General features: G+C 35.2%; 1 protein-coding gene across 2 annotated transcripts in view; it reads right to left on the bottom strand.

Moving 5' to 3' along the window:
* LOC110853646 (sodium-dependent neutral amino acid transporter B(0)AT2) overlaps positions 1 to 16,003 on the bottom strand; it is a 30,938-nt gene that overhangs the window by 7,441 nt on the left and 7,494 nt on the right. Inside the window, exon 1 of one of the 2 annotated variants that reach the window (XM_022101953.2) lies at positions 12,966 to 13,323. The exons of the other annotated variant lie outside the window; for it this stretch is intronic. The gene's annotated coding sequence lies outside the window, so the exon portion shown is untranslated. Of the gene's footprint in view, positions 1 to 12,965; positions 13,324 to 16,003 lie in introns of those variants that run through there. 2 annotated transcript variants of the gene reach the window in all.

Here is a 16,003-nt window from a genome sequence, read left to right as displayed (position 1 = left end):
CCATCAAATTATCATTACGACAGTATTGTACAAATACATGCTTGTAAATACTGAATGGATGGATGGTTAATTTTTGGTTTTAGTCCTTAGTCATAAAGTGAAATACATAAGTAAGTGCGAGTAAATATTGAGCAATGTGTTATTTCTTATGTCCATGCAATAGAAAACCTATTGCTTAATGATGACTTCGACTTTTAAGATGCCATTTGGTATCTAAGTACTGGTCGTGGGTGAGACAGCCAGTTAGAGATTTAAGCTATTTACTTGTCCCAACTTTATTTTACGATCTCTTAAATATTCCTGGCTGAGATTATCGCAACGATTTAGCTAGTTAACCCACATTCCTAACCAATGAGTGACCACTGCGGCTTCGGCGTCCTCTAAGATTTTGGGTACCCCTTCAACCATAAATTTTATGCTTTGAGGAGTTGAAGAATAAAATTCCAGACCAGATTTTTTAGCAAATTCCAGACTTAAAAGGGTTCATAAATTTAAATATTTTCATGTTGCGAAATCTAACGGGAATCTACTCCCAATTTACGACGTATGTGCATATGTACCTGAGCTGCTCACCTGTCGGGACTATCTCCCACTATTAATTTCAACATCAGCACAAACCCACCGTAATTCAGTAGTAAAAGTAAGTCAGACAAGACGTGTTAATTACATGAAACTACAAACTAATGTGTGTCTCTCTCTCTAACAGAGCCGTTCACATTTTACAATCATAATAATGTATGTACCTCAAAGCAAGTCCTGTATTTTTAAGTGGCACGACACACACCCCCACTCACGCCCCCATAAAAGCGCCTATTGAATCTAAACATGACTTCATTTCAGCTCTGTCACAATTGGGAAATCTTTCGAGACGATTTTGACACCACGACGAAATTTTCGGGAATTTGAGACTTTTAGTGAGATGTCAACCTCTCCACTCTTTCAGAAAAATGTACTGATCAAAACGTACGCTTGACAACTTTAACGACTCGTCCTCTCGATTTGCATACGCACATTTCCTGGGTGAACGCTCCCTCAAGGGCAGGGTTAAAGAATGCCTCGAAACGTGGATAACAATTGAACCCCAGTTTCACTACTTGGCTGCGTCGACCTTACACTCTAATTCCAAAAGACGTCACTAATAAATAACTCGCTCACCATCAGCACCAACTAACAACCGACGACGAGTAACAAGACCCACCAAATGCCAATCAAATCAATAAATATGTACGTTTCCTTCGTCAAATACATTTTCATTTTATGATGCCACTCGATTAGAGACAAAGGATTTGAGTTGTGCGTATATACGTACGTAAATATATTGAAGGATTTGGGTCCAGCCAGCTAACTAAATTACTGTGCATTCCTCCATCTTAACTCGTGCAATAATGGGGCTGACGCTGATGACGGGCAGATGGTCCTTGCAACATAAAATGAAACGAACAATACAATCGAATCCCTCCACTCACTCCACAAATTGACAAAATTGTCATCGTCGCCCCCAATTTGAAGCATCATCTGTCTTTAAACAGATTGAAATAGCATCTGGATTGAATGTATAACAAAATGAATAAAACTCTACAAAATCATGATGAATAATTGTAATCCAATAACGCAGATGTAGCATCTAAATTTTCTGTATAATAATGAGAACAACTCTAAAAAACAGCCGTCTCATGTCATCAACGTTAGCCTTAAAAAATATGTGTGAGTGAGGCTCGTTAAATAAAATCGAGTCAAATTACTCTGCCATCATCATTATTATTGCAAACAATGAACCGAATCCAATCCAAGCAAGTCCAGGTGTGTGTCGTGGTGGGCACAAAATACTTATATCAAAATCAAGAATTTGTTCTGCCCTAGCACGTGTGATTTCAGGGAGAACAAAATACTTATAAAGCAGATGCACAACGGGTAAGAAACCCCACAAACACTGAGATACCATACCACCGGAAGGAAACTAATAACTTTTGTGTTCAACCGGAATGCGTAGAAAGAAAAGGTGTGTATATTTTTTGGATGGATTGGTTACTAAACCAATACATCCAACAAAGTTGGGAGCACGTACGAAGCGTGCAGCTGCCAAAAGTTATCCTTTTGACCCAGGATCGTAGTCTCACCTTCAAGTTTAAACAGGAGTCAGCCAACCAACTGTATTTTATGCTATAGCTTGTTCCCTTAATTTTGCTTACTTATTTTCACTGTATCTTCACTTAAATATACTTAAAATTAGTTTAAGTTTTTGATTAATTGAAGACTCAGATGCAGCAATTTATTATCGTCTCACCATGAACTTGACAATTGCGAAACTGCACGCACACCTCGTCACATTACTTTCATCGATAGTGCTTATATGCACATGGATTGAATCAAATCATAAAAAAGCATGCATGCCAAACCTCACAAGTAAGATTTTATTAGTATATTTTATAAATACGTCGCACTTTCGACTTATATATATCCATACATACCTTATTAATAATAAACACTATAAAAACGCCATCCATCATTACATACAACCCTATCGTTCATTGTCCATTGTGTCTACAATATTTGCATCCTATTCCTACAAAAGGATTTATTAACTATTATCCGAATCGTATAATGTTTAATGGCGAAACTCACGTCAAGTTTTTTTACCATAATTACAAATTTTTGATTATTGACAATTTCTATGTACGAAATACGTTATAAAATAAACAAAGTGTCAGGAAACCATCATGTCACCTCGCACGTTTACCTGTTATTGACACTTTTAACAAACAAAAACTGTATTAATGTCATCGAATCGTCACGTCACGTCACAAATAAATCTCACGTTTACATGTGCCAAATCCCAATTCGTCAAACATGTCATGAAGAAGAATACTTATGTATTTACATATTATCGACAACCTATGTATAAACTTGGCCGTACATACTTTTTATTGATTGCCTTCCACCCAAGTGCGAGGAGACCACCCTGACCCTGACCTTGTACTAATACCACCACCACCACACACACCTACCTACCAACCAACCAACCAATGCAACAATGCCAACAATAAATAATAATACTGAGCTTGAGGTCCATACCAACCACCAACTATTAATAGTGCTTAATACCTACATGCAACTCCTTCTTATTGTCGCGGCACCCACTCCACTCTCAAAAAATATTGTTAATTGTGCACTCGTTGTATATCCTAATAGCTAATTTTGCCATGGCTCATTTACTTTTTGGCAGTGCTGGTGTGTGATTCGATTCACGAGAATAACAATGGCACCCAGTCATAACATTTAATATCGAGTTGCATAAAACCAACGAACGAGCCCCCTTCCGCAATCCTCTCCACAAGAGGAAAAACGTCACTATGGACATAATTGAAGTACTCACATGACTATTATGCATTGTTGTAGGTAAGATTCTATTAGGAGAATCGTTACATGCTAAAATTTAATCACGGGTTAAAAACGATGACGAGTTGAGGAGGTGAAGATTTAATGAAGCGGAAGGAAGGAAGTGAATACTCAAGTGATGAGATGACGAGTATGACGACGACGATGACGACTTCCTGCATAAAATTATGTACGCTAATGGCTCCATGACATTGTTTGACTACTGGAGTGTACATAAATTTATGCTAAGTTGAAGAGACGAAAAGTGAACTCATGGACTGGACTGGACTGTGAGACAATTATTAATTTGCATGTCCAGACTTATTTACTTAACCTGCTTGGACTAATTATTATCCATCCACCTTCCCAGAGTAAACTTGTCTTCAAAGTGGAATATCTGTATGTATGGCTTTCGTCATTAACCCTTAGCCGAGGAGAAACGGTAACTATGTTTGGCGTTGCTGCGGGGCGTTTCGATGACCACAATTGTGATCATTCGGGAAGCCAAAAAATAATTCTGGCTGTTGGTCGTAAAACAATATCCCTGGTCGTCGTTTTTAAGAATTTTTGAGCAGTTGCTAAGAAATGGTGCATTATTTAGAGGAATAATTTACTGGAATTAGATCGCTTTCAACGTCAGTTTCTCGCCGGTAATTTTTTAGCCTGAGTCAGGGCTTATGGAACCGTCATAATTTCCGTCCGTTCATCCGTCCCAAAACACGATAGAGCCAAAACGACTGAACCGATTGACTTGAAATTTTTACCATATGCATATTGGACAAAGTTAGGAAACGAGTTTGAAGATTGGCGAAATCGGTCAAGTGGTTGACCACTGGGGGTTATCGGAGTGGTCAGAGACTAAGTCCCTGGCTCGGGCTATATGGAGTCTGCACTGTAAATTATGTAAATTCAATGAAATTATTCCTCTAAATTTTGCACCATTTCTTAGCAACTGCTCAAAAATTCTTAAAAATGACGACCAGGGATATTGTTTTACGACCAACAGCCAGAATTAAAATCTGACAAGTTCTAAATCTGGAAACTTTTATTATATGAGTTGCTTAGATTCGGGACGATTTTAGAAATGCTCAATTCGGGAGAACGGCAAAACACGTTAGGAGAAAATTAGCTGCGGGACAACGTCAATAAATATGATATTTAAAATGATGACTATTAAAATTTAAGTGTGTAGAGTAATGCACAATAGTGAGAGAATAGGAATAATGGTTTTTCCGTAATAACTTCTTTCATAGTTAACATAGCTAAGAGATTAATGCATGAATAGAAAGATGAGAAGTTGCCACATTTCGATACTGTATCATTATCATTCCGAACGATAATTCAAAAGACCGATTTTCCATGTAAAGTCTGATACAGTTTGTGTCGAGCAGGGAATTTTGAGTAGGCAAAGATTCTCACAATCAATCTGGGCTTCTGTACGACCAATGTGCAGAAGACAGGGCTATCTCGCCTACACTACACTCCATACACGGTGTTTACCATACCACAGGTAGCATCTCACGGTAACCGGAACCGCTTACACTAAGTGACATATCTTCGTGTCAGATAGAGGACTGATCTCTACTGATTGCGGGTTACCATGCCCTGTACACATTATTGATACTGCTATAGCGTGAGTATTATTTCCATTAGTAATTCGTACCGAAATTCCTATAGCTTGTTCTTATCCAAATTCTTCTTCATACTTAATTAGATTATCTCTGAAACCGATTATTGTGCTGAGCTCTACGGAATCTCTCCTGTTAGCTTTAAACCATAAATCGTTTCATTTGTTTGATTGGCACTTATTCTAAATCATATCTCTTTCCTATATCACTCTCGCATGTAGCTCCAATCTAGGATCACGAACCTATTCCAATGGTAATGCATGTATTTTATACGGAGTATTTGCAATAGGTGCATAATCGAGTACACTTAGCATATACCACTATATATACATATATCCATCACGTAATAATGTATTATTCTATACGTATTTACACGCATAATCCATTACAAGTGTAACATTGTAAAGCAAAGTTGCATGATAATTACTTAGAGTTATGAACTATGACTATGGTGCAAAATTATGACTATGCAAAACTACTCAAGACATTTGTAAAATAGAAATAGAGCTATTGGTCCAAAACAACATATGTTTGTGAAGGTTTTTTTTAACTTTGATCAAGAGTTCTGACTAACTTTATGCATACATTTCGTATATTTTAACTTTTAAATGCAGCCAAGACCTCAATCTAGACGAGGAGATCAATTAGATAATTTATGAGTTTGATAGAAGGTGTATATAACCCTTTATTTATTGGCGATGCTGGTTTTACTTCATATTTTGTATCTTAAATAATCCCCTGTACCTTTTTTATGTACCTTTATAAATTATCTGAGATAATTGGTGTACTAACCAAAATATTTGTCAAGCTTCTGGAAAAATCCCAAACTAATTTAAGTAGTTTTTCATCAACGTTGAAATTTAGCAAAAATGAACATGTCCTGGCAAAACCAAGATTACACGAGACGGGTGTGGTTTGGCCTCAATAACTTTCCGTTATAAATTTCTTGAATAGTTTTAGCAGTTAGTAAACCAGAGTCAAAAATTTTACATGCAACCCATCCTATGCAAAGCAGGGGCGAAGTTATATGAAAATGACCTAGTGTTACCACGGACGATTCTGATCCAAGGCCCTAATAATTTTAGTTTTTAGTGCCAACGTGTTTCGCCGTTTCCCGAATCAGCTAAATAATTTTTGCCACGGAAATATCCGTTGTCCCGCACCTGACATGGAAACGTGAAAACGTGAAAAGCCGTTGACCCCGAAGGCAGTGACTTTTTTTGTGAACGGCTTTTCACGGTCTCCCGAATTAAAGCAAAAACTCTAAAACGTTTTTAAACGGTCTCCCATGGCTAAGGGTTAAGGTAAATATGATACTTTGCACTGATCGTTCCCGTTCTTAATTGCATAATTATAATGCACTCGTAAATATGTAATTACTCTTGCACCCTGTGAACTGCGTGGGTAAGAAGGGTTGCATTTTCTTTTTACTAATTGTTAGTGACTAGAGTCCATTTATTTAATTATTTGCTAATTGACAAGTTACCTACATAATATTTAAAATCTCGACAGACTTCAAAATTTACAAAGCTCCAACCTACTACACGTGTCCCTAGAATTATTTTATTTCTTGGCACCGAGGTTGTTGCACTTTACGGAACTCGCACTAATATAATTAAGCAATTTGAAATATAATACACGTGCTTGTGAAACTTAATCGGGACAAAACAACTCGACACTTTTATTCTATTTGCACGGTAGCAATTTCGGTAAAATTATCGCACACACGGGATGTAACGAAAGTGTTTAAAAGTTTTCAAAGTACAAATTAAAAGTTTGCACATACTCTCGAAATCTGGCCATTAATTCATCCCATCGTCCTCTTCTCTACTAATATTATTTTACGTAGTACATAAATTCATCTCACTTCATTACTTATTTCCCCCCGATAAAAAATAACGTGTCAATCATCCCAAATTATGGCGTCATCTTATTTTTTCCCCATTTATTAGAAATTAAATTGCCTTCCTGAAAATAAATAATAATCCGATCCAAATTTTGTTTACTGACGAAAAAAAAAGTTCGTTGTACTTTAAAAATACACAAATAGATAAATCAACAGACTTATTATGTACATTTGTCATCTATTTTAAGTTTTTTTTTCAAAATAGGATAACATTTGGCAAAAGTCTGTATTATTATTATGCAACACAATAATATTGCGGTTTATTTCTATATGTATTTGCACAGTTACCATTAAATAAAATGAATCGGATATTTATTTCTGCAAGTAATGCCAAATAATGATGACTGAGGATGATGATGAAGAGCAAAAAGGTGGTTTGTATTATAATCAATTGGACCATTTTATCCATTTCTGGATTCTTATCAACTTTAAGACAGACAGAGCGTGACATCTTCGTCAGCTTCCTTTCTTCGTTTTAAATCCTTTCCGTCCTTTATTAAACACTTTGTGATTAAGCAATCTCCTCATCAAAATGAATGGAATGAACTTAACCACGAAAAAAGGAGGGAATCGTTATACAATTTGTTTGATAATATGTTTACAGTTTGCATTCTCTAATTGTTGCTGCCGATTGTAGTGGTTCTCGCATTCAATTGGAGGAATTTATAAGTAAATAAATAAATAAAGTAAGCAAATGGCAATAATCTTGCAAGGGTTGATATGCTCTGCTTATTTTATTTTATTTTATTTTGCGCGTGGGTCTTGTATCATTTCCGGATTGAATTACGAAGGTGAGGATTTTTATTGTAATCAAGAAAAAATTAGTAAAAAATTAATTACCACTAGAAATCGAACCGAAATTCTAAAATTTATAGAATTACTTACAACTCTCCAAATAAAACAATAATAACGACCTTTTAATATCTACGACTAGAATAAATTGATATTTAAACGCCCCAACTTTACATTATTCATGTCTACACGTATGTTGCAATTCAGGTCAAAAAGACCAACCCTGTCCGGTACACATGTCCTATAAATTAATGCATTTGTGCAGCTGATTCATAATAAATCTATATTATTTTTAAGACGATTTTGTCCCGTCACGCCACATACACAGACGTTCATGTACCTGAGTTACGTTACATTTCGAAATCTGTTCCACTGATTTTATTCCTTGTACAAACAATACTTCGTCATGTAAGAAGGGTGAAAAAAGAGTAAATGCTTTCGAGATGGAAATCAAACAAAGGCAGAAATGTAAATGGCCAGGTGTTAAATAAAAAGGGTGCATGTAAAGTGAAACAAAGGGAATTTCTTTAAAGATGCCCCGTTATTAGAGAGAGACACACACAAAATAATGCTAATATTTTGGTCAAACAACACCACTTTTACATGGGAAACCATAAAATAAAAGGGCCAACAAATTGAAATGGACACTTAGAAAATCCTCATCAATTTTCGTGTATACATTTCGTCTTACAATCCTTTTTAATAAATAACTTTGAAAGTATGAAATTACACGCGTTTCAACCTGAATTATTAGAGCAGGATGAAATAATCAACCAATTCATCACCGCTTTAACTAACCATGCAAACCAGCTACACAGACACTTACACAGCAGTATTCTTGTTCACCTATATATTCATAAGAGTGATGATTAAACGATGATTACAAGTTAGTGAGCTTCCTTTACAATAATTAGGCTATGCGCAGTTAGTTATTTAATTGTAATTGTTCGAGTGGATTATTAACTATGATACGTATGTAATTCCTGTAACGATTATTGCAACTTTGATAACATCTTATTTGTCTTGTGGGTAAGTATTTAGTATTATGTGTCACCTCACCACATACAATACCGCATATCGTTTTTTATTATTATTCTCAACTCTCCAATATTAAGTAGTACTATTCGAAACTGTTTTAACCGCACGGCAGGAAGTGAGAAATTGCAGAGGATAATAACGTAACATTACATATGCTGAATAATAATACTTATGGATAAGAAATGACAGACAAGAAAAGTCTATTTCATTAAGACGGCTGAAGAGAATGAGACCAAGTTGGAAACCATTTTATTAAGAAAATGTCAGCATTTAGGAAAAAATTATGACGACGAGTAGAGTACATACGTACATTCAGACGGTGTGAATATTGAACTCACCATGTTTTTCTTTCAGGTAGGTGTAATTGCTAATAAGGTTATACTGCTGCATAAAAGGGAACACCGGATCCGGTACCGGTTCACTTTTTGAGGTGGGGAGCCAGATAGATGAGTCATAATCTGAATAGAAATACTTGTTCGGTCAGTTTCAAGGTATGGAAGGAAGGTCGAAACGAATACTGAAAACGAATACTGTCGATGAAATAGCAAATAAAAGGTAGTAATGAAAACGTTAATATTTTTAAACGTTTTTCGCACTGAAAATTCAGCACTTTTCTGTCTTCGTTTAACCAATAAATTAGCATTAGTCTGGGTATAACTTAATGTTTTTTAAGTATGAAAAATTAAATCAGGTTGATACATTATTCCCCTAATTATAATTAAATTTAAGGTATAAAGTGATGTCGTCAATGCAAATTAGAAGCGTACCTATTTATTTACCTAATAAACAACAACAAGGATTTTCTCCCCTATTCCATCCGAACAATAACATTACCATCAAAGAAATCGTGAGTTTCCATTAATTTTTCGAAAATGAAATCACCCCTTTATTTTTTCGTGGTCGATGTCGAGGATGCTATTTAAAGGCAAATAAGTGTTATGTATGCTCTTTCTCTCTCACGACGGCTAAAAATTAATAAATAATGCAAAAATAAATTAAAAGGAAGGAAGCACAACTCCAACTCCCACGCATCCTTTCAATTTTTACTATTTGCAATTTAAATTAGCAACATAACTAATTAAGTTGGGGAAAATTAGCATATTTTACTTTTCAAATTCAATTGCAATCAGCAACCTTTGTCTAATTTTAAGGTGTGGGGTTTAAAAATAAATAAAAAAGAAGAATATAGTGTGCATGACCATTCTGAGGGCATGAATATGAATTTTTTCTTCGCTACAATATTTAAATAATGCCATGCACAGATGGTCCTAAATTTTATTAGAACTCTGCTGACCGAGTAATAATAAAGTAAGTAACGCTGTTAAAAAAAGTGTGTTTCTTATTCTTCAAAAAAATAGCTAGAATTTTATCGCATCCGTTTTACGAAACTTTTTTTTACTTTACAATGCGCGCATTTGATTTCATTTCATTACTCGTTGCGGTTAAAACCCGTTGAATTTTGCATCTGGTTGCGTTACTTGCTTACCATCCATCCTTCTTTTGGTGGTTTGAAGAAGCTCAAGCTCTTTAATTTCACACTCGTTACCCAAATAAATTCTGAGTTACTGTTAATTTGCTTCGTTTAATTTCAAACAAAACCTATTTTTAAGCCAACGGTATTTTGATTCTCTCTCTCTTTTTTTCTTCTTCGTAAACTTAAATTAAATCAAGTTCATGGGAACTGCGAGTAGTGAGCATGCGGATAAGAAGAAGAAGGTGAGAAGTTAAAGTCATGGGTGGTTTTTTTACCTTAAGGTTTTCGTTTCGTCATGTTTTACGCACAATCGTTACACGGCATGGGATGAGTAAGTAACGTGATGTACGGCAAGAAAATGCCCGTTAAAAAATTTCGAAATGAAATTAAATGCTTTTTTACATTTTTGTAACGTAACGTAACGTAGAGTGTAAAATCACCTCTGCCAAGTAATTTTGCATACACGGATGGATGGAAATGTGAGTGACATTATTTACTCAATTATTTGAAATGGGTCCGTGTCTTCTTGGTTCACCAAGTCACTTGAGCGTGACACTATGGGGTCAAAATATAGGTATTTATTGTGGCGGCCTAATTAGCATGACAAGTATGACACCGATTTTAGTAGTCCGGAAATTAGCAAAGTTTTCAAGAAATGAAAGTTTTGGATTTTTTTTTTGCTAAGACAGAAATTCATTAACTTTTAAAGGTGACCTTGCTCCCTCGTAATGAGACGATGACAGATAATAAGGTGACACACCTTGAAATTCCGTAATGATAATTATTATGTGCTCCTTGTCGTTATATAAAAGTCATTCATTTCGTAAATCTCTCTCTCCAGTATACGTAATAAACAAGCAAAGATATGCGCACGCTAATTACTACAGGAGTCTCCTTAAACTTGACGTAGAACTCGTGACGACGAGATAACATAAAATCCCAGAATTTGTTGCCTACAACGTGTAAAATTCGTGGTAAGACTCCTGATTCTTGTCAGATAGCAGATAATTGTTGCATGAAAGATAAATATTTACTTTTTTTCTGTCACATCACAAAGAATGGAGTAGACGAGACGACGACGAAAACGACTGTCTCTTGTTTGTTTTATAAAGATGAAGAGAATTAAGTAAATATTGGGAGAATTGTTTGTGATTGATTATAGGTACATATCGTCATCTTATGATTTATGTACAATGCTCAGCTAAATACTCCTACACAATCCTACATACTTCAATGTTTACTCTGCAATTTATTTTTTCTGGTTGAGAAACCAAATCAAGACGGTAAAAGAATAAATTAGATGCGAAATCCAACGCCATATTTCGTAAGATGACCACCAAGAATTATTGGCATGTTTGTCTAAGGCCGGGCATTTAAAATACCTATGTAAGCAATGATAATGACAGAGATTCAGTGGCAAGCCTATTTTTAGCCGGTGGAATTTTTTGTTAATAAATTGCTTTGACGTATATCATATTGTTTGTTTGGCTCATTATAATTGCCACAATTAGACTGCCCTCATGGAGTTAGACCATTGTTCCACCATGATCTAGATCTAACTTTAATTCTCGTTTGTTTGTTGTTTTTTCGCTCAAATTTGTCACCAATATTGATCCAATTCTGTCTCTCGAGTAGCCAGCCAAGTACACGAAACCTTTATTTTTTTATCCCTTATACAGCCAAGAATAATGGGGACTCTGTTATTGTATTCGCTGATCTAATCTCTGCCTATCTCTGAAGGGGAAGGGTGTAGCCTACTTACTTACTTATTCCTTCTAGTCTTCCTTCCTTGCCTTTGTAATATTTTGACATGATTTTGACACTATGAAATGAAATGAAGGAAGGATGGATGGTCGCCTAGATAGTCGTATTTAGATATGAGACGAGGTTTAAACTAAACTATTATAAAACCTTCACAGTTTCTTCATCACTTATTTATTCCCATTCTCATAGCACTAGAACCGACTGTATCGCATAACACAACAATACATCACCACCACCACCACAACCCTTCCGGGTTCCCTTAAGACTTGCGATATTGTATGCAATTTTGCGAGACTTTTGCTCTCATTTTTATGTATTTTATCCTGCATCATACACAATTTCCATGTAACACACATAATAAATAATAAATGCTTGAAAGGAAGATGGCTTTTTGTTCTGGTCATAAAAAAAATGCATGTGATGAAATGTTTAGCATATGTGAAATTACATCATGTCACCATTACAATACCCATTTTCATATGTCACACATCCCATCATGACACATGTAATAGTTACATCTGCACAAAAAGAAAGAAATAAATAAATGAGAGTATTACGAATGAGACGAAATGAAAATGAGATGAGGAACATAAAATACGTTTAAAATGGACTGAAAGATGACAACTTTTCCTAATTAGATTAATACCGTGCGCCACATAATAAATGTGTAACAATAAGTATGCATGCATACCTCGAGCTAAATACGAGGAAAACTTATCGTACGTAATGAAATGAGACCAGATTATGTAATCGGTCGGTATTGTCACATAATAATAATGTCACGTAATAATAAATAATATAATATGTAGGTACGTCGGAGGAGATAGTAATAATGAGTGATACACAAAGAGACACATGCATTATTGGACGGTGTAATTCATAAATCATGCAATCCGAATAATGACAGATATGCATTGTGGATTCGTCAATATTTCGAAAAACTTGCGCAAAAAAAACATGAGATTGTCAATTTTTATATCCAACTTACCAAGATTATGTTAAATCCGTTCCAATATAAAATTTCACACTTTATCATCAATCTCACTAAAATTGTGTCACTAGTTTTATTTTACCACGAATAATTATCAATCACACTGTATACATACAATTTTTAACAAAAATTTACACAGTTTAACAACAAAATCTGCACTTTAACTCCATCAAATACGTATGTAACTCTTCTTATTCTCTACTTTCCACATCAACCAAACCAGGAAATGCATGCGAGTCCTTCGCAGTAGTTGGTGTAAAACGGGTTGTTTTAACTTTTATCCTGCATTTATCCTAATCTGTCGTCGTCCTTCTCGGACGGACGTGTTGGACGAAAAGGAGGCGAACAAAGACTGAACTCGGCTCAACCTGGGCGCATCATCTCCCATGAGATTCTCATACGACCACCTATCCTCCAAGCAATTCAACAAAGTAAACTTCTACTAAACAAGAGATAGATACCTTCGTACGTTTTATGCGTCTCTTATTTAGCAGCTCACAGTTGGTCGTATTATTGTATTATGCACCAGAGAAAAGCTGCCTCTACGAGTAGTCGATCCTGCTCTGTTAACTTAACCATTGTTGGATTCTGCTGAATCTCAATGTGAATGATGTACAGTTAAGTCATGAAGTGATAGAGATGGATATGTATTCAGTCAGAATGCCGGTTCGTGTTGTATTATCGGGCAGAGACTTGAGGACGAATGAGCAATTTACAAAAGTTGGGATGTCACATTAAACTAAAATATGGTCCAATTTTTACTTTATTGGGCCAGTTTAGGCAAGCAAATGATGAGTGTTAAATGATTCATGTGTTAAGACTTGTTGACCAGGTTGGCCGTCAAAAGTGGAAAATTTAAATATTTTTAATCAGTTTTGAAATAAAAGGTGGAAGTTCAAAAGAAGGTTCAAAATTTCAAAATTTCAAATTAATTTTGAATATAGTCCAATTTTTACTTTATTGGGGCAGTTTAGTAAAGCAAATGACGAGTGTTAATAAACGTTAAATGATTCATGTGTCAAAACCTTGTTGACCAAGTTGGCCGTCAAAAGTGGAAAATTTAAATATATAAATTAGTTTTGAAATGAAAGGTCTTCTGTCTTCTGTCCTGCATAAAGATTCAAAATTTCAATATTTCCAATATTAATTTTGAATATAGAATGAAATTCTGTGTCTCATATAAAATTTTTTAAATAAAAAAATCTCATCTTTAATAATTTTAGTTGTATTAATGGGATTCAAAATTTCAATATATTTCTAATTAATATTGAATACAGGATAAAATTTTAGTATCCCATACGAACTTTTAAAAAATCTCATCCTTAATAACTTTACTCGTATTAATGGGTGCGTTGCATAAATTTCAAAAAGGTTGAGACAATATGTGCCCCAGACAAAAGCTTATTGATACAATAAAGCCACGCCACGATGAGAATAATGTTACTTTGTATGCAAACATTTTTGCATGTTTTCTTTCCCAACTCTTAATTCTCATCGTCGTTACCGTCGTGCCTTACTCTTCGCATGGTTAATTCATTCACTAATAAGATTTATAACGTGGCAGCCACGATGCAGCATTTTTTTTTCCTTTTATCTTTTACCCCTTTGATATGTAACGAGGGCTGGCCATTGTCCACTCTTCTCCTTAATACTACTTACCCAATAATACAGACAGAGTGCAATTTCATCCCATTCCCGTTACCCTACTAACGAAACTAACGAAATAAAACACGACCTGTTGAACCATCTCGCCAAATTGACAAACACTGTTTCACCAGAGTTGAGCTTGAAAGAGTCCAATTTTTTAAAAAAGAAAATTGCAATTCGCATCTTCTCTTCTCCTTAATAAGAAAAGTCCGAGCATACTTGAACAACTTTAATGAATCTGCATACCATCTGTTACATATCTGCATGCATACATACGACAAAAGTGGATTTAACAAGCAAACAAAGAAACATTTTAATTTTTAAATGGAAGTTTGGGTACATAAAATGACAGCCGGTGAATTTTACATAAAAAACAAGTCGGAAACAATTAAGTTCAGATAGACACCATTTGGCAAATACATGAGAAGTAAGACTATAACTACTTAACTACATACTTCCCGAAATTATGGACATCTACCCGGTGGAGGTATTTCTTTTTTTGCAAAAAACAGTTGCATAATTTGCAATTTCCTCCCTATTTAAACACAGGGCTGGCACGACCCTTAAGGCAAACCCGGTTAGATGCGAGATCTTATTAGAGAATACCACATGCGCCAAAACTAATTATTTACCACCACCAAGCAATCCTTATCCGATATGAAAACATACAAAGTGCATTTATATTTTAGCAGAATAAAAAAAATTCAACAACCAGTTTATCATCTGGCTGGCTGGCTGGTAAAAAAATCGAACTGCATCCATACGACGGATCGGATCATCTGAAAGTAATGCTCACGGTTGCACATCTCTCAAAAAGCCTGCTGAATGAATAATATAATAATCTGTCTTCTGTTAAGGACGAGAAATGGCAAATACGTCGTAGCATGCGCGTCGTTACCAATACCAGTTTTTTAGCACTGCACATCTTCTCCTCTTAACAAGTAGTGATAACCCGACATCGTCGTATTTACAATATAATCTCCTCCGAAGGAAAGAAGAAGGGGCTAACGGAACTTTTTTATAAGGCGTTCGGCGTCCCTCCGCCACTTTTTTCCTCCTTCTCATAAAGTTATTAGACAATGTTTGACCCAATTTGGCAAATTTTTCAGACTTACTGTCAATTTTACTTGGAAAATAATCGCATTTTATTCATTTTTTCGACATCTTTCACACAAGAATAGGGATGCATTCATTTCAAGTCTATTATACCTACAACAACACGAGCATAAACCCAGCCATGACCGGTATGTGCAGTAGTAAGTAAGGTAAAAAATTAACGTAATTTATTTCATGATGTCACCCTTTGTTGAATCTATTTGCATGTTTTTTTAGAAATATGGGGTTTTTTACGGGGAAAATTCAAGGACAAATTATCAACTTTTAGTATT

Source organism: Folsomia candida, unplaced genomic scaffold (assembly GCF_002217175.1).
Source record: "Folsomia candida strain VU population unplaced genomic scaffold, ASM221717v1 Fcan01_Sc008, whole genome shotgun sequence".
Lineage (NCBI taxonomy): Eukaryota > Metazoa > Arthropoda > Collembola > Entomobryomorpha > Isotomidae > Folsomia > Folsomia candida.
Note: the sequence above shows the minus strand (reverse complement) of the source record. Positions and strands in the feature narration are given on the sequence as shown.